Source organism: Schistocerca gregaria, chromosome 7, assembly GCF_023897955.1.
Source record: "Schistocerca gregaria isolate iqSchGreg1 chromosome 7, iqSchGreg1.2, whole genome shotgun sequence".
NCBI lineage: Eukaryota > Metazoa > Arthropoda > Insecta > Orthoptera > Acrididae > Schistocerca > Schistocerca gregaria.
The window spans coordinates 309,429,862-309,449,206 of record NC_064926.1 but is presented as its reverse complement, the minus strand read 5'-3'; the positions used below and the strand labels follow the sequence as shown (position 1 = coordinate 309,449,206).

Sequence of the window (19,345 nt, the reverse complement as noted above, 5' to 3'; positions counted from 1 at the left end):
TTAAAATGCATGATGAATCGTTGCATATTTCTCTGAATGTGTAAAAGTAATTTTCAGTATCAGTTAAAATTTATTGTCTTCAGCAATGGCCATATTCACGCCTCGACTTAAGATGCACTATTCGTTCCTTTGACCAATAATTTTGCGATACTTAAGAATATGGGACGTGTTAGGAGAAACAATTCTGTAGAGCGTATTTCACAATGCCTACTGCAGGATACTACGCAATGTTGAGGGGATAATGTCCGGTCATATTAATGTGACCATCTGTCACAAGTCTGTAAACCATATTTGCAGCGTGGACAGGTGCAAGTAGTGCAGGAAGAGCGTCTGTGAGGTTATAGAAGATATCGACTCTATTGGTGTGGGTAGTTGTGCCGAGTTTCTCGGTTGAGGACCCACGGCGGAACATCTCGATATAGATGGTCTCACGGATTCTTGATTAGGTTTAAATTCTGGGAGTATGGTGGCCGGAGAAGTATAGAAAACTCTTCCTGGTGCTCTTCGAACAACCCACGTACACTGCGAGCTGTATGACACGTGCATTGTCGTGCTGGTAGATGCCATCGTTCGGAGGGAAGAAAAGAAATGGCATATAGGGGTGGACCCGGTCCCAAGCATGAATGCAGCCTATTTTTGATTCATTGTGACTTGCAGAATGGCAAGATCACCCAGGGAGGCCACGAAAACAATCCTCAGACAATAATGCTCCCTTCTTTCTGCAGGATGTTTCTAGCTCTGTATGCCAACCGCCGTCTGTCCATTGGAGCGTAAAACGTGATTCATCCGAAAAAGGCAGCTGTCGCCCTCACTAGATGTCCAGTTGTGTTACTGGCGCGCCAGTTCTAGCCTTCGTCGTGATGAGAGGCAGAGAGCGTGGGTGCTTGAATCAGGAGCCTGTTGCGAAGGCGCATACGTAACAATGTTCACGGTCGTCGAGGACACACTGTTGGTTGCCCTTTGGTTCAACTGGGAGGTCAGTTGCTCAATAATTGCTCCTCTATTTACCCGTACACATCTCCATAGCCGTCCGCCACAAATTTCATCCATGACCTGTACTGCACGACTGTTGCCTCGGTGCCAGTTCTGGACAGCGCCATTTTGCCATACTCGGTGCACGTTGTTCCACAAAATTTCGGACGAACTGCTGGATGTTTGCAACTTCCTGCCACAATATTTTGGCTCTGAGTCTTCTGTCCATCTTCAGGTGATACTGGTGAACACTCCCTGAGCTCTGGTATTTAAGGCCCCTCCGCCACATGCGTGGTGGATTCACTTGTCGTTGCGTGTGCGCTACTTGAGCGAGTTAGATTCTGCTGTGTCGCGCGCCCTCTATGGTGAAAACTCGCCGCATCGATGTCAATTCGATTGTCTTCCTGCGGTTCCATCACAGAGCTACGCCGGCTACGGAGGACACGAAGTTTTTCGACAGTTGGATTCCTCCAGCTTCTTCCGGTTTGTGTCGGCGGCGTTCCCCCAGACGACGGCAGCGTATTGGAGTACAGGGCGGAGCAGCGCCTTGTAGAGAGTTATGCCCAGCGCGGTGGTAGTTGGGAGCCGGGTTTCAGCACCGGGTACAGGATGCGGAGCCTGTTCCGCACCTTGGTCTTCACGTTGCGGATGTGTGGAACCCACGTGAGTCGGCGGTCGATGGTGACACCGAGGTAATGCGCCGTTGGACGCCACGGGAGAGGGCTGCCACCGACGGTGAGTGGTTGCACATCTGCAGGAACGAGTCGCCTGGTGACGATCAGGAACTGCGTCTTGGCCCCATTGAGTTGTAGACGCCACTTGACGGCCCAGGCTGCCAGGGTGTCAACGGCGAGCTGCAGACGGCGGCGCATGACGGCGGCATTGAGGCTCCTCGTATATAGAGCCGTGTCATCCGCGTACAGGGCGAGCCGCACACGGTCGATCTTCGAAGCATCAGAAGTGTACAGCGAGTACAGGAGTGGCCCCAAGACCTGTGACACACCGGCGTTGATGCGACGGACAGAGGTCAAGCCATGCGCGGCCCGCACATGGAAGGTCCTATCGGCAAGATAGGAATGGATGAGACGGACGTGCGACGTCGGGACCCCAAGTTCAAAAAGTTTGAACAAGAGGCAGCGGTGCCACACACTGTCGAAAGCATGCGACACGTCCAGGAACACCGCGCCGAAGAACTCGCGCTGCTCGAGGGCGACGAACGCATCTTCCACTAGCCGAAGGAGTTGGTGAACTGCCGAGTGGCCCCTGCGAAAGCCGAACTGCTCTTTGGGCCGGAGGCCTTCCTCGTCAACGTGGCGCTGCAGCCCCCTGATGTACACCCTTTCAAAGACTTTGGAGATGGCTGGCAGTAAACTAATAGGTCTGTAGTTCGCGGGCTGACGCAGATCCTTCCCCATCTTCGGAATCGCCACGATATCTGCATGCTTCCAGGACTGAGGAAAACTGCAGGACCGGAGGATTACATTATAGACGTCGGCGAGATGAGTGACAGCCACCGGCGGCAACTTCTGGAGTAGTGCGTTGGAATTTTCGTCTGGGCCCGCCGCTTTCCTGGAGTTCAGGGCACTCAGGATGGACGACACCTCCTCCGCCGTCGTCTCTTCAATGACATCGTCTTCGCGTGCCTTCAAGTAGCGTGGGAGCCGGTGAGCAACCAGGTCGTCGTGGAGAGCGTCGGTCCAGTATTCGATCGGCGTAAACGCAGCCTCAAAGACGTCTGTGAGAGCATCAGCCTTCGCAGCTGGTTCACAGACAGCCTGACCGTGGGCCAGCAGCGGAGGGATACGTTGCGTGCTGAGTAGGAAACGCTTCGTCGTCTGCCAGGCCGTGCCGTCGTCAAGACAGAGGGAGGCGACCTTGTTATTCCAGTCGCGATTGCGATGGTTGTCAATGGTGGCCCAGATGTCCCGACGCATCCTGTTGAGGAAGCACTTGGTGGTGGCATTTTGCGTCCTCTGCCACTCCCGGTAGACCCTGTTCTTGTCATGACGGCAGCAAGGATGTCCGGCGGCAGCTGTCGGGAGTAGTCAGGTGGAGTGTGAGGTCGGGGCGGCGTTGCTATAGTGGCAGCGTCGATCGTGGTTGCCGCAAAGTGCAGAAGTGCTGCGTCCGCTCCAGCTTCCGTCACGGCTGCTTGAAACCTGTCCCAGTCGATGCCAGCAAGTGAGATGCCTCTCCTGGGCTGTTGGAGAGCGTCTAGGTCGATATCAAAAACCACTGGGACATGATCAGAAGACAGTGCCGTCCTCGTCGTGGCGGTGATCTGATGAGGGATGCCCTTGACGACCGCGATGTCGATTATATCCGGGAGATTGTCGGGTCATACGGCCCCACCACAAGCGCATGGTGATGTTCCGCTACCCGGAGGACGCACCGGCCAGCGGCATTGGTGATCCTAGAGTTCCAGGATACATGTTTACTATTAAAGTCCCTAACGACGAACAACTGCTCCCTCAAGGAGAGCCGAGCATCGATGTCAGCAGGGTCCAGTGGACGAGACGGTGGTCGATAGGAGAGCGCCCGACGAGGTGTGAACGACGGCACCAGTGGCCTCCAGCGTTGCCAGTGGTGGAAGTTGTATCACGTGATGACGAATGCCATTGCGGACGTAAACAGCTGTCCCACCACCCGCCGTCAGTCGATCGGTGCGATAGCAGGAGTAGTTTGCCGCCCTGACGTCGACCCCAGGCTTCAGGTGGGTTTCGTTGATAAGGGAGACGTCGACGGCTTCATCTCGAAGAATTTGGCGAGGTTCGCCGGCATGAGTGCGGACGCCATTGGCATTCCACGCGACGACCGTGAGCCCTCTAACGCTGCCCACGATGCAACCGGTGAATGGTGACAGCGGTCAGGGCCGGAGAAGCTATCGGCACTGCACCGGTGAGTTGCTGCGACAGGACTTCAATCAACTTCGTAGCGCTGGTCACCAGGGCAGTGAGCTGTGCGGTGAGGTTGGCCAGGTCAGCGGTGGAAGCAGCCGGCGCGACCCCGTCGCTGGAAGGGAGAGGCGTGGCTGCTTCGCTGTGAGAGTCCACCTGCGGCTGCTCGACTGACGGTGCTCAGCGCTGGGTACCCACGTGGCGCTGACCCCCGCGCCGGCGGTTGGCGAGACGCGGTCCGGCTGACGTCCCGGGAGAGGCAGTACCCGGGTCCGCCACTAGCAGCTGTGGTGGAGGCGCAGGAGCCTGAGGTGTCGGCACGGCCTCGGACGCGGCAGGAGCAGGAGCAGCCGACGCAGCCGGGACGGCGGAGGGCGACCCTGACGTTGCCGCGGCGAAAGAGACGCCGGGCCGTCTCGTTGCCGGCTTCTTCAGACGTGGCGCCGGTGTTTGGCCACGTTGGCGAGCGATGGCACGCTTCCACACCTCACACCCACGATAACTGGCCACGTGAGCACCGCCACAGAGTGCACATGTCGGCTTCTCGGTGGGCGCCAGCACATTTAACACATGTGTTCGGCATAGAGCAGTGGCGCGCGACGTGATTGATCCCCTGGCAGCCGAAAGCACTGCACAGGGCCTCTCCGCGAGCGAAGATCTTCAGTCTGAATCGGAATGTCGGCGACCCGCGTCAGTTGGTAGAGTTTGCGGTTCTCCACGGTGTCGGAGCAGACGACCAGGAAGAGCGGCATATCATCGCGGGATTTGGGCGACTTCATCTTCACGACTGCCAAGATGTAGAAGCCCAGGTTAGCGAGTTGACGATGCAGGTGATCGGCTTCCATGTTGAATGGGAGGTCGCGGATTACAATCTTCAAGACCTTGTCAGGTGCGGAAGCGTAGGTATAGAACGGGATACCACGCTCAGACGCCTCCTGAGTTACCCGGCGATAATCGTCAGCAGTGCGGAGTGTGACCCTGTACAGGTCACGCCTGGCATGCTTCACGGTGTACACGGCCGTTGTCCAGCTGCGCAACAACTTCTGCAGTTCCCCATAGGGCGGCCGAAACTGGAGGACCACCGATGTAAGATGGGAGTCTTTCTTCGACACGGGATCGCGCGGCAGCTGTTCCGGCGCGTCAGCGAGCGCGTCGAATGAGTTGGCGACGGCGGAAGCGTCGTCGACGACTGCATGTGTCGTGCAGTTCGCCGGGCTGGGACAAAACCGTCGGCGTCAGGGGCGAAATCTTGCTTGGCCCTCTTCTCGATTGGCGATCTGCGAACAACGGACGTCGCGGCTGTCGCCCTCCTCTTCTGTTTCCCGCTTCGTACGCGTGGCGGAGGGCCGGTGGAGCTCTCATCTTCAGAACCGGGGAGCGGAGCATACAGCGCTGTCTTCAAAGTTTCCGGAGCTGTGTCCATCAAATCCATAGCCGTAACACTGGTCGTCGTAAGTGGGGGGCCAGATGGGGCCGCCGACGGCGCAAGCGCGGCCAGACGGCGATCTGCCACACCCTTCGCGTCGCTAGCGGCTGCACATCTCAGCGACTGACCGTGTGGTGCGGTGCGTCGTACTGTTCTCTGTGGACTCCCGAGACGCTTTATATGCCCTCCACTGCTAGGGCTGCCACCTGCCACCAGAGGGTGGTTATTGGACGTCGGCGTCGTACATAAGCGGTAACCACATTAATGTGACTGGACCGTGAAGATACAGTTCAGAAATATAGCGTCTGAATGCAAAATAAGCAAGAAGACTGGATCACTTTCAGATCTCCTGCTTCACGTTACGGACACATACTAAGAAGAGGACACCGTCGCCAGTACTGTTTTCGCTCGACTACAACAAACGTAGAGAGAAATTGATACGTTCACAATTAAGGAGTTTCACTTTGCTCCCTTATTCCTGGTATTGATTCTGTGACCTGATTTGCTGGTTTGGAAGACAGGTATAATGTAACCTAGCCACAATATTTGTTTCTATCTGAAATTTAGCCCAACTTTATCTCCCGCTTACAAAATCTATGCATTATCAAAAACTGTGTACCCACAAACTATTATCCAATTTGCACAAGTATGCTACACTTTGAGTAAACAGAATCTGATATAAGCCGAATTGTAACTGATCTGAATGCAACTTGACTTTATGTTAAATGCACTACTCAAGTAAGACAATCATCTGCCCCTAATCAGAATTTCTACGTACCTCGCATTTTGGCAAAATTGTTGCAAATTCCTCGAAGCACAACAACAAACAGCAAGCAGGCTGCGTCTAAGTTATATTTCCACTTTCTAAATACGTATTCAAACAATTACATGTGGTAATTCGTAATGACTAAAAGTGGTGTGGGGAGAGTAACAATTCCTATAAAATGATATTCCAAGGCAACGATTTTAGAGTGAAGTATGTATTCAAAAATACAGAGTAAAACTTCGCGTGATCTTTACGTATAACATTGGTCTGAACAATACTACGCTTAACAAAGTCAACAATGATTTATATAAGGGTACAATGTTCACAGATAATTTCTGTAAAAACCAGACAGATTAGTCAATTAACACGTTAATTCATCAGTCAGAGAAGTAGGATAGTCTTTTCTCACCTCTGAGCAAGTCGACTAGCTGACAATAATCATTCCTAGCTGCGCAGTGCTACAGTCTTACCTCAAACTACTTCTCTTAAAAAATAATTACATTATTCAAAACTTATATTCTTTTCACTTTCCAATATATGCATCATATTCTTCCTTGCTGTCATTTCTTCATCTAACAAATACAATAACAAGTCCACACAGTAAATACGTCCATTACCTACTACACTTCAACTAAGAAAGTATCAGACTGCGCAGAGGTAAAGACCGTGCGACAACAAGACCAAAGATTGTTGAACATTAACGTAAATTGCTCTCTCTCTGACGTGTACATCGATATCATACAAAAACTAAAATGACATGACATGACTACCATACAATATTACTTATCATAAATTCCATTTAGGAATAAATAAATTGTGAAGCAATAGTTAGTACAACCAGATGTTTGAATCAGCTTCTGTAAGATGATCTGGCATACACCCCACAAGTAAATGGTATTATACGCTTCCCCAAACCGGGAAAGGCACGCGGGAAATAGACTATCGTTATGTTTCTATATGAGATCTTTAAATTTACAGCCGTTGTCATTTCACAAGGTGTATGTCGAGTGGCGGAGGAAGGAGGTTAAAACAATTTTCCTTAATCTTCTAGAACGTACGCTTTCGGAAATTTGAGGGTAAACCATTCTGTGACGCATAGCGCGTTGGCAGAACTAAATCGTGACGAAATGCGTTCCTCTCCCTTAGATCTTATCTACATCTTCTCATTTATCCTATCTCCTCACGTTAACGCTACCTTCGGTCTTCCTTACACTGACAGTATCGTTTAGAATTCCATTCTATGGTTGTCAGTATGTTCCGAGGAACGTTGTGGGGTTGGGAAAGACTCTTAGTGGTTCGACAGCCGTTTTCGAAATCTGTTACAAAAGTAAATGTAAAAGTAGCCAAACCGTGGCAGACAAATAAAAGCTGAACCGAGCCAAAATTAACGCAAGGTGCGCCATGCGCGAAGCGTAAACGAATTCAAACGTAAAATTGCATCTACCGACTTCAAATAACATCCGAAGGTTTGGTCTTACGTTAAAGCGTTAAACTGGTCGAAACCATATATCTAGAGACTCTTTGAACTTAATGGCATCGAAAGGTGGAATGTCAGATAGAATGGCGAAATACTAAACGTCTTTTTGCGCAACTGTTCCCCAAAGAACGATCAGGCTGCAGTTCCTTCTTTAAAACATCGCACGTACATAAACGGGCAGAAATTGGAATAAGTGACCATGGTGTAGACAAGCAACTGAAATCGCTCAACAGAGGGCAGGTCACTGGATCTGATGGGATGCCAATACACTTCCAAGAGGGATAATACTCTTTTTTTTTGGTCCCCGACCAGTCGCAGAATTGGAATTCACAGTGGAAATCAATAAGCTACATCTGCCAGCTACTTCTCCACATAATCGCCGCTCCGACTCAGTCATTTGTCGTAGCGAGGTACCAACTTCCCAATCTTCTTCCCACGGAAGAACCTGTGATTTCCGCCAATTCTCTACTTTGGTCTAAATGTCGTCGTCCATGCCAGCGGCTCATGAGAGCGAAGAGTTGAAAATCAGAGGGAGCCAAATGCGGCCTGCAGGGTGGCTGCCCAAACGGTTCCCATCGGAACCGCAGTACCTTCTTGCAGTAAGGGGCCAAGAGATGTCACGATGAAGGAAACACGTCACAGTTGCGGTATATGAACTGCATGAAATCCAACGGAAACCCTCAGCAGGATTTCATACTTGGTGGAAGACACGATTTTCTAAACATACTCACGAGTTTACTGTGCACTCAGAACTGAAAGTAGTAATAAGACACTATTGACGAGCAATCTACAGGCACTGCGTAACACACTGCGCATACCTTCACCGGATTTTCACTCTGGTCTTAATTTCGCAATCAATAGAGGGTTAAAAACACTAGCCTTGTACACAGACCATGCAAAGGGACTTTCCTCTCTTGTAGCAGCAGTGTACTGCAAGTCTCTGGAGGAGCGAAGTGTTGCTGATGATTGGAAAAGAGCAGACGTCATTTCAATTTACAAGAAAGGTCGTCGAACAGATGCACAAATATAGGTCTGTTGTAGAATTCTGGAACACGTTTTATGTACGCACATTTCTGGAGCCGAAAATCTCTCCTGCAGGAATCAACCTAAGTTCCGAAAACAGCTATGGTGTAAAACCCAGGTCAAACTGTTCGTCAACGAGACCCAGAAAGCAGAAGATACCGCTGTCCATGTTGATGATGTGTTCCTTGACTTCTGGAAGACGTTCGATACAATTCGGCACTGTCGCCTAATGAAAAAAAATAAGAGTGAGCGTAATGTCAGACCAGCAGTGTGACTGGCTGAAAAAAAAAACCACAGAGCACGACATTCTCAATTAACAGAAGTCTTCAGGCATAAAAGCAACTGCGAATGTATTTCAAGGGCCTATTGCAATGTACACTGAAGAGCCAAATATTGTGTAGGGCCCCCGCGAGCACTCAGAAGTGCCGCAAGACGACTTGGCATGGACTCCAATAATGTCTGTACTTCTAGAGGGAATTGACACCATGAGTCCTGCAGAGCTACCCATAAATCCGTAAGAGTACGAGGGGGTGGAGATCTCCTCTGAACAGCACGTTGCAAGTCATTCCAGATATGCTCAATAATGTTCATGTCTAGGGAGTTTGGTGGCCAGCAACAATGTTTAAACTCGGAAGAGAGTTCCTGGAGACACTCTGTAGCAATTCTGTATGTGTGGGGTGTCGCATTGTCCTGCTGGAATTGCCCAAGCCCGCCGGAATGCACAATGGACATGAGTAGATACAGGTGATCGGACAGGATGCTTACCTACCTGTCACCTGTCAGTGTCGTATCAGGGGACTCATATCACTCCAACTGCACACGCTCCACACCATTGCATAGCCGCCACCAGTTTGAGCAGTCCTCTAATGGTCCAAATGGCTCTGAGCACTATGGGACTTAACTTCTGAGGTCATCAGTCTCCTAGAACTTAAACTACTTAAACCTATTAACCTAAAGACATCACACACATCCATGCCCGAGCCAGGATTCGAACCTGGGACTGCAGCGGTCGAACGGTTCCAGACTGAAGCGCCTAGAACCGCTCGGCCACTACGGCCGGCTGAGCAGTCCTCTGCTGACATGCAGGGTCCATGGATTCATGACGTTTTCTCCGAACCCGTACACGTCCATCTGCTCGATACAATTTGAAACGAGTCTTGTCCGACCAGGCAACATGTTTCCAGTCATCAACAATCCTCTGTCGGTGCTGACAATCCCAGGCGAGGCATATTGCTTTGTATCGTGCAGTCATCAAGGGTACACTAGTTGGCTCTGAAAGCCCATATCGATAATATTCCGTTGAATGGTTCGCATGCTGACACTTGTTGATGGCCCAGCATTGAAATCTGCAGCAATTTGCGGAAGGGTTGCACTTCTGTCTGAACGATTCTCTTCAGTCGTTGTTGGTCCCGTTCTTGCAGGATTTTTTTCCGGCCGCAGCCTTGTCGGAAATTTGATGTTTTACCGGATTCCTGATGTTCATCATACACTCGTGAAATGGTCGTACGGGGAAATCCTCACTTCATCGCTACCTGGGAGATTATGTGTTCCATTGCTCGTACGCCGACTGTAACACCACGTTCAAATAAACTTAAATTTTAGTAACCTGCCATTATGGAAGCAGTACCCAATCTAACAACAGCGCCAGACACTTGTCTTATAAAGGCGTTGCCGACCTCAGCACCGCACTCTGCCTGTTTAGATATCTATGCATTTGAATACGCATGCCTATACCAGTTCCTTTGGCGTTTCAGTGTGTATGGTGTGCAATTTAACTGAATAGAAACAAGCTTTAACGCCATTACTACAGTATTTCACAGTTTATAGGTGTATGGGTCGGGAAGAGTATCAAGAAGGAAAGACAAGGTTTTGATGGGCCCTTTATATCAATAGCTCATCAAGAGATTACAAGTTGAGTAAGGCAAAATAAATTTAAAATGCATTTAAGTGGAAAAATAACTAAAATAGTTACAATATGGATAACAAAAATTACATCGCTTCAAATTTCGACGACGTCCGATAGAATGGTACGTACACACACACACACACACACACACACACATATATATATATATATATATATATATATATATATATATATATATATATATAGGGTACGTTCCGAAAGTAATGCAATTGAATTTCCCGCGCCGCTCCTAGTAGTCGGAGTGGGAGCGGGCCACATGGAGTAGGTGGGGGGGACGCTAAGCTTTGCCGCGAAACCGGTTTCAGTGCTCTCCGAGCTGTGGAAGCGGCAGGACGTCTGTTATTGTAAACCTCTACGCGCCGACCGTGTCACGGAAAAAATGGAATCGACGATCGAGCAACGTTACGCGATTAAGTTTTGTGCTAAACTGAACAAATCTTTTGAGGAGACTAACAAAATGATTCGTGAGGCTTACGGGGACTCTGCTCTGTCCTACTCACAAGTTTCGAGGTGGTTAAAGGCCTTTAAGGAAGGCCGGGAAGAGGTTCACGACGAACAACGCTCTGGGCGGCCGTCAACCAGCAAAACCGACAACAATGTGGCTCGTGTGCGACAGCTGTTGGACTCTGATCGTCGATTGAGTATCAGGATGGTTGCCAATGAACTGAACTTGTCGTCTACTGTTGTTTTTCGCATTGTTACTGAAGATTTAGCGATGAGGAAAGTGTGCGCCAAGCTCGTGCCCAAGGTGTTGTCAGACGACGAAAAGACCAACCGAGCGGAAATTTCAAGTGAACTTTTGCAACGTGTTGAAATTGAACCTGATTATTTGGACAACGTCATCACTGGTGATGAAACCTGGGTTTTTGAATACGACCCAGAAACGAAACGCCAAAGCTCTGAGTGGCACACTGATCAGTCCCCCAAGCCCAAAAAGGCAAGAATGAGCAAATCAAAAGTGAAAACAATGCTCATTGTCTTTTTCGACAGCAAAGGAGTGGTCCATAAGGAGTTTGTTCCTCAAGGACAGACAGTTAACGCTGCCTACTACGTGGATGTGCTGGAAAGACTCCGCAAAAGGGTCGTCAGGACGAGAAAGGACACCTGGCAACTCCATCACGACAACGCGCCTTGCCACAACGCGCTACGAGTCCGCGAGTTCCTGGCCAAACACCAGGTGCCAACGCTGCCCCACCCCCCCTATAGTCCTGACCTCGCCCCAGCTGACTTCTTTTTGTTTCCTAGGATTAAGTCAGCCCTGAAAGGAACCAGTTTTTCGTCCATAGACGAGATCCAATCCGCCGTGACGAAGACCTTGCGAGAGGTCCCAGAAGACGCCTTCCAGGGCGCGTACCGGTCATGGCAGAGTCGCTGGAAAAAATGTGTAGAGGCCCAAGGACAGTACTTTGAAGAATTTTAAGTGTTTGTGCAAATCTGTTCAATAAATTACTTAAAAAAAATAATTGCATTACTTTCGGAACGCACCCTGTATATATATGAGCGCGCGCGTGTAATTTTTTAAAATATTTATTATAAGAACATGAAACATGGACCTTGCCGTTGGTGGGGAGGCTTGCGTGCCTCAGCGATACAGATGGCTGTACCGTAGGTGCAACCACAACGGAGGGGTATCTGTTGAGAGGCCAGACAAACGTGTGGTTCCTGAAAAGGGGCACCAGCCTTTTCAGTAGTTGCAGGGGCAACAGTCTGGATGATTGACTGATCTGGCCTTGTAACATTAACCAAAACGGCCTTGCTGTGATGGTACTGCAAACGGCTGAAAGCAAGAGGAAACTACAGCCGTAATTTTTCCCGAGGGCATGCAGCTTTACTTTAGGGTTAAATGATGATGGCGTCCTCTTGGGTAAAATATTCTGGAGGTAAAATAGTCCCCCATTCGGATCTATCTCCGGGCGGGGACTACTCAGGAGAACGCGGTTATCAGGAGAAAGAAAAGTTGTGTTCTACGGATCGGAGCGTGGAATGTCAGATCCCTTAATCGGGCAGGTAGGTTAGGAAATTTAAAAAGGGAAATGGATAGGTTAAAGTTAGGTATAGTGGGAATTAGTGAAGTTCGGTGGCAGGAGGAACAAGACTTCTGGTCAGGTGACTACAGGGTTATAAACACAAAATCAAATAGGGGTAATGCAGGAGTAGGTTTAATAATGAATAGGAAAATTGGAATGCAGGTAAGCTACTACAAACAGCATAATGAACACATTATTGTGGCCAATATAGATACGAAGCCCACACCTACTACAGTAGTACAAGTTTATATGCCAACTAGCTCTGCAGATGATGAAGAAGTTGATGAAATGTATGATGAGATAAAAGAAATTATTCAGATAGTGAAGGGAGACGAAAATTTAATAGTCATGGGTGACTGGAATTCGGTAGTAGGAAAAGGGAGAGAAGGAAACATAGTAGGTGAATATGGATTGGGGGGAAGAAATGAAAATGGAAGCCGTGTTGTAGAATTTTGCACAGAGCATAACTTCATCATAGTTAATACTTGGTTCAAGAATCATAAAAGAAGATTGTATACATGGAAGAATCCTGGAGATACTAAAAGGTATCAGATAGATTACGTAATGGTAGGACAGAGATTTAGGAATCAAGTTTTAAATTGTAAGACATTTCCAGGGGCAGATGTGGACTCTGACCACAATCTATTGGTTATGAACTGTAAATTAAAACTGAAGAAACTACAAACAAGTGCTAAATTAAGGAGATGGGACCTGGATAGACTGAAAGAACCAGAGGTTGTAGAGTGTTTCAGGGAGAGCATAAGGGAACAATTGACAGGAACGGGGGAAAGAAATACAGTAGAAGAAAAATGGGTAGGTTTGAGGGATGAAGTAGTGAAGGCAGCAGAGGATCAAGAAGGTAAAAAGACGAGGGCTAATAGAAATCCTTGGGTAACAGAAGTATATTGAATTTAATTGATGAAAGGAGAAAAAATAAAAACGCAGTAAACGAAGCAGGCAAAAAGGAATACAAACGTCTCAAAAATGAGATCGACAGGAAGTGCAAAATGGCTAAGCAGGGATGGCTGGAGGACAAATGTAAGGATGTAGAGGCTTATCTCACTAGGGGTAAGATAGATACTGCCTACAGGAAAATTAAAGAGACCTTTGGAGAGAAGAGAACCATTTGTATGAATATAAAGAGCTCAGATGGGAACCCAGTTCTAGGCAAAGAAGGGAAGGCGGAAAGGTGGAAGGAGTATATAGAGGGTTTATACATGGGCGATGTACTTGAGGACAATATTATGGAAATGGAAGAGGATGTAGATGAAGACGAAATGGGAGATAAGATACTGCGTGAAGAGTTTGACCGGGTACTGAAAGACCTGATTCGAAACAAGGCACCGGGAGTAAACAACATTCCATTAGAACTACTGACGGCCTTGGGAGAGCCAGTCCTGACAAAACTCTACCATCTGGTGAGCAAGATGTACGAGACAGGCGAAATACCCTCAGACTTCAAGAAGAATATAATAATTCCAATCCCAAAGAAAGCATGTGTTGACAGATGTGAAAATTACCGAACTATCAGTTTAATAAGTCACAGCTGCAAAATACTAACGCGAATTCTTTACAGACGAATGGAAAAACTGGTAGAAGCGGACCTCGGGGAAGATCACTTTGGATTCCGTAGAAATGTTGGAACACGTGAGGAAATACTAACTTTACGACTTATCTTAGAAGCTAGATTAAGAAAAGGCAAACCTACGTTTCTAGCATTTGTAGACTTAGAGAAAGCTTTTGACAATGTTAACTGGAATACTCTCTTTCAAATTCTGAAGGTGGCAGGGGTAAAATACAGGGAACGAACGGCTATTTACAATTTGTACAGAAACCAGATGGCAGTTATAAGAGTCGAGGGGCATGAAAGGGAGGCAGTGGTTGAGAAGGGAGTGAAACAGGGTTGTAGCCTCTCCCCGATGTTATTCAATCTGTACATTGAGCAAGCAGTAAAGGACACAAAAGAAAAATTCGGAGTAGGTATTAAAAGTCGTGGAGAAGAAATAAAAACTTTGAGGTTCGCCGATGACTTTGTAATTCTGTCAGAGACAGCAAAGGACTTGGAAGAGCAGTTGAACGGAATGGACAGTGTCTTGAAAGGAGGATATAAGATGAACATCAACAAAAGCAAAACGAGGGTAATGGAATGCAGTCAAATTAAATCAGGTGATGCTGAGGGAATTAGATTAGGAAATGAGACACTTAAAGTAGTAAAGGAGTTTTGCTATTTAGGGCGTAAAATAACTGATGATGGTCGAAGTAAAGAGGATATAAAATGTAGACTGTCAATGGCAAGGAAAGCGTTTCTGAAGAAGAGAAATTTGTTAACATCGAGTATAGATTTAAGTGTCAGGAAGTCTTTTCTCGAAGTATTTGTATGGAGTGTAGCCTTGTACGGAAGTGAAACATGGACGATAACTAGTTTGGACAAGAAGAGAATAGAAGCTTTTCAAATGTGGTACTACAGAAGAATGCTGATGATTAGATGGGTAGATCACATAGATCACATAGCTGCATCAAATCAGTCTCAGGACTGAAGACCACAACAACAACAACAAGAACATCAGCAGTGTTATGTGCGTTGTCGCAACTCATGATTCTAAATACCAGTAACAATTTTTTTTAGTACTGAAGGTAATCCCACTAAGCCAACAGGAAAAATTGTTAAAGATGTTTTTCTAAGAATTGTTGATAGGTTCTCTGAAAAAGACTCTCCTTAGATTTCAAGAAAATGCACTATATTTAGTTTCTACAATTAGTGTACATTTTTACTCAATACCGCGCATCCTGCCTAAAACCCAAATTTTTAAGAGTAGACACATGAGTAGGACGAAAAAAAAAGTACCGTAATGATAAAACTAGTTGTATGGACCTATTCTGTATTCAACACCATTTCGATAAAATAATCGTTCGATTGATTTATGGAACGTGTAACAAATGAGCAGCACAATTACAGAAAAATAAAAGCCAAATCTAATGTCGAATTGCAGCTTAGTACATTGTTATACACTGAGGTATCAAAAGTCATAGGATAGCGATGTCAAAATATACCTATGGCGGCAGTATAACGTACACTAGGGATACAAGGACAGTTCGCTGGCGGAGCTGTCATTTGTATTCAGGTGATTCATGCGAAAAAAGTTTCCGACGCGATTATGACCGCACAATGGAAAGTAACAGACTTTGAACGCGGAATGAGAATTAGATCTAGACGCACGCGACATTCCATTTTGGAAATCGTTTGGGAATTCAATATTCCGAGATCCACAGTGTGAAGAGTGTGGAGAACACCAAATTTCAGGCATTACCTCTCACCACGGACTGCCCACTGGCCGATGGTCTTAACTTAATGACCAAGACAATTTCCGTAGAGTTGTCAGTGATAGCAGAAAAGTAACACTGGATGAAATAATGGCAGAAATCAATGTGGTACGTACGAAGAACGTACTCTTTAGGCAGTGCGGCGAAATTAGGTGTTAAAGGGTTATGGCAGCAATGGACAGACTCTAGTGTCTTTGTTAACAGGGCGACATTGCCTGCAGCACCTCTACTAGACTAGTGACCTTATCGGTTGGTCCCTAGGTGACTGGAAAGCCTAGCCAAATTAGTCGGGATTTCAGTTGGTAAGAGCTGATCGAAGGATGCGAGTACGGTTGATGGACCCATGTCGTCAAACAAGGCAATGTGCAAGCTTGTGGTGGCTCCATAATAGCGTGGACTGTGTTTACATGGAGTGGAATGGGTCCTCTGCTCCACCTGAACCGATCATTGACTGCAAATGGACCATTTGCAGCCATTCGTGGACTTGATGTTCCTAAACAGCTATGAGACTTTTATGGATGATAATGTGCCATGTCGCCGGCCCACAAATGTTCGCGACTGGTATGAAGAACTTTCTGGACAATTAGAGCGAATGATTTGGCTACCCGGGTCGCCCAACGTGAATATCATCGAACATTTATGGAACGAAATCGCGAGGTCAGTTCGTGCACAAAATCCTACACTAACAAAACTTTCGTAGATATGGACGGCTATAGAGGCAGAATGGCACAATATTACTGCAGAGGACTTCGAACGACTTGAGTCCACGCCACATCGAGCTGCTGCAGTACATCGGGCAAAATGAGGTCCGACACGACATTAGGGGGTATACCGTGACTTTTGCCACTTAAGTGTACGATATTAGAATTATATTAATACCGTCAGCTGCGCACGAGCGTTGATACAGATCAACGGGGACAGGTGAAAATGTGTGCCCCGACCGGGACACGAACCCGGGATCCCCTGCTTACATGGTAAACGCTCTATCAATCGGAGCCACCGAGAGCACAGATAATAGTGCGACTGCAGGGACTATTTCGCGCACGCCTCCCGCGAGATTCACATTCTTACTTTGTATGTCCACACACTACATTCGTAGTGTCCTACGCCAACACACTCATTACTCGTGGAAGACATTCTTCCAAGTCCCGTAAGAGTTTGGGGGATATGTCTGCATCCGCACAGAAGAAAAAAGTCATGACCGGTATCGCCATAACTATATCCATATAATTAAATAAGTGTACGATGGCGCACACTTGCATAATATAACACAAATTTCAAAACCAGTCCAAGATCATAGACAGCGTATAGTGCGAAAACTATTAATTTCCACTTCTTAAAAATTTTTGTCCTTATTATCATGATGTTTCATGAATTCCACAGAAAATACTTGTGTTTCATCCCCATTTGCAGAGAACATCTTTGATGGACGACCAATACACTACGTGGTTAGCTGCTAACTGAAAACAATTTGTATAACACATTTGTGACTCCACGTGATTCTATGTGTAAAACCCAAGTCATGGGTGGATACATTTTTAAAGACGTGGTAGGCACATCCCTCTGAGTATGTAAGCAGCAATGACAATTCATCTTAAACAATAGCAAGCCATTGCATGGCCGTACGTATAGACAGCGACGACTTCTGTCCCCACCTCTGTACCTCCTCCCATAAACACATTCCTATTACGATGCCAATTCAAGAGAATTTGGGACCATTGCGAAAGGCAATAATGTCTCTGTCAACAAAAGTTTCAAGTCCAGCAACACTTGGTACTCCAGTACCTCCTCGAACAATGACAACAGTAAACCATCCGTTACCATGACCAAAAGTATCGTTTATATCTAAGCTAAAATTAAGTCTACAACCGACGAAAACAGCAGGACCATCCAGTAGAGCTTGTGCAGCGACAGACTTAACTGGAATACGATTCTTCTTGTCTCCAGCTGTTGTAGCAAATTCGATGTTCTCGATGGTCTTGTAGACTGTTTGTTTAGAACGGCGGCGATATCTTCTGTAAGGCATCTTGGCAGCATTCAATGCCTTACAGAAGATATCGCCGCCGTTCTAAACAAACAGTCTACAAGACCATCGAGAACATCGAATTTGCTACAACAGCTGGAGACAAGAAGAATCGTATTCCAGTTTGCCATAAGTTTAAGGACATAAATGCTTATCCTGTTGAGAATGGTCTTTCAGATCATAGTGCACAGCTTGTTACAGTACATGACATAGCTCCATGCAGTATAATAAATCAGACTTTCAAAGCAGTGCGTTCAATTAACAATATAAATATTGCAAACTTTAGGGAAAGCCTACAGCAGCTAGACTGGGATGAAGTGTATAAGGAACCCGATGCAAATTTGAAATATAACTTATTTCACAATACATTTTTAAGGGTATTTGAAAATTGTTTTCCCAAGAAAATAGTTAAACATAATTCCAAGAAAACATATAAAAAACCTTGGCTAACTAAAGGAATAAGAATATCTTGCAACCGTAAAAGAGAACTGTATCTAACAGCAAGAGGGAGTACTGACCCCGAAATTGTTCAATATTATAAAAACTATTGTGCGGTACTAAGAAAAGTTATTGAAAAGTCCAGAAGCATGTGTATCATGTCTGAGATCAGTAACTCCGATAATAAAATTAAAGCAATTTGGAATATTATTGAAAGGGAAACAGGGCAACCAAGAGCACAGGAAGACTTTAGTGCAATAAAACTGAATGACAAGTGCACTAACAAACAATCAGAAATTGAAAATATTTTGAATAATCATTTTTTAAATGTTGTGGAGAAAATAGGATCTAGATCTTCACTAGAAGAGGCAAGGCTATTAATATAAGAGGCCATACCTGCGCAGTTTGAAACAACTGTATTTCCACCAACCTCTCCCTCTGAAACCAGTAAAATAATAAACTCACTGAAAAGTAAAAGCTCTTACGGAATTGATGGCATTTCCAGCAAAGTACTTAAAGCTTGTTCCCCACGGATAAGTAGGATTCTCAGCCACGTATGTAATAGCTCTTTGGAGCAGGGTGTTTTCCCTGATAGACTGAAATATGCCATTGTAAAACCATTGCATAAAAAGGGGGATACGTCGGATGTCAACAACTACCGCCCAATCTCTCTTCTGACAGCTCTATCAAAAATTTTTGAGAAAGTAATGTATTCAAGAGTAGCCTCCCATATTTGTAAAAATAAAGTACTAACAAAATGTCAGTTTGGTTTTCAGAAAGGCTTTTCAACAGAAAATGCTATATATGCTTTCACTGATCAAATATTAAATGCTCTGAATAACCGGACATCACCCATTGGTATTTTTTGTGATCTCTCAAAGGCCTTTGATTGTGTAAATCATGGAATTCTTTTAGATAAGCTAAATCATTATGGTTTGAGTGGGGCAGTGCACAAATGGTTTAATTCATACTTAACTGGAAGAATGCAGAAAGTTGAAATAAGTGGTTCGTGTAATGTTAAAACAACAGCTGATTCCTCAAACTGGGG

At 46.4% G+C, this 19,345-nt stretch overlaps 1 protein-coding gene across 1 annotated transcript in view; it reads right to left on the bottom strand.

The window, feature by feature from the left end:
• Positions 1-19,345, bottom strand: part of LOC126281746 (UDP-glucosyltransferase 2-like) — an 81,420-nt gene that overhangs the window by 22,700 nt on the left and 39,375 nt on the right. The gene's annotated exons all lie outside the window — the stretch shown is intronic.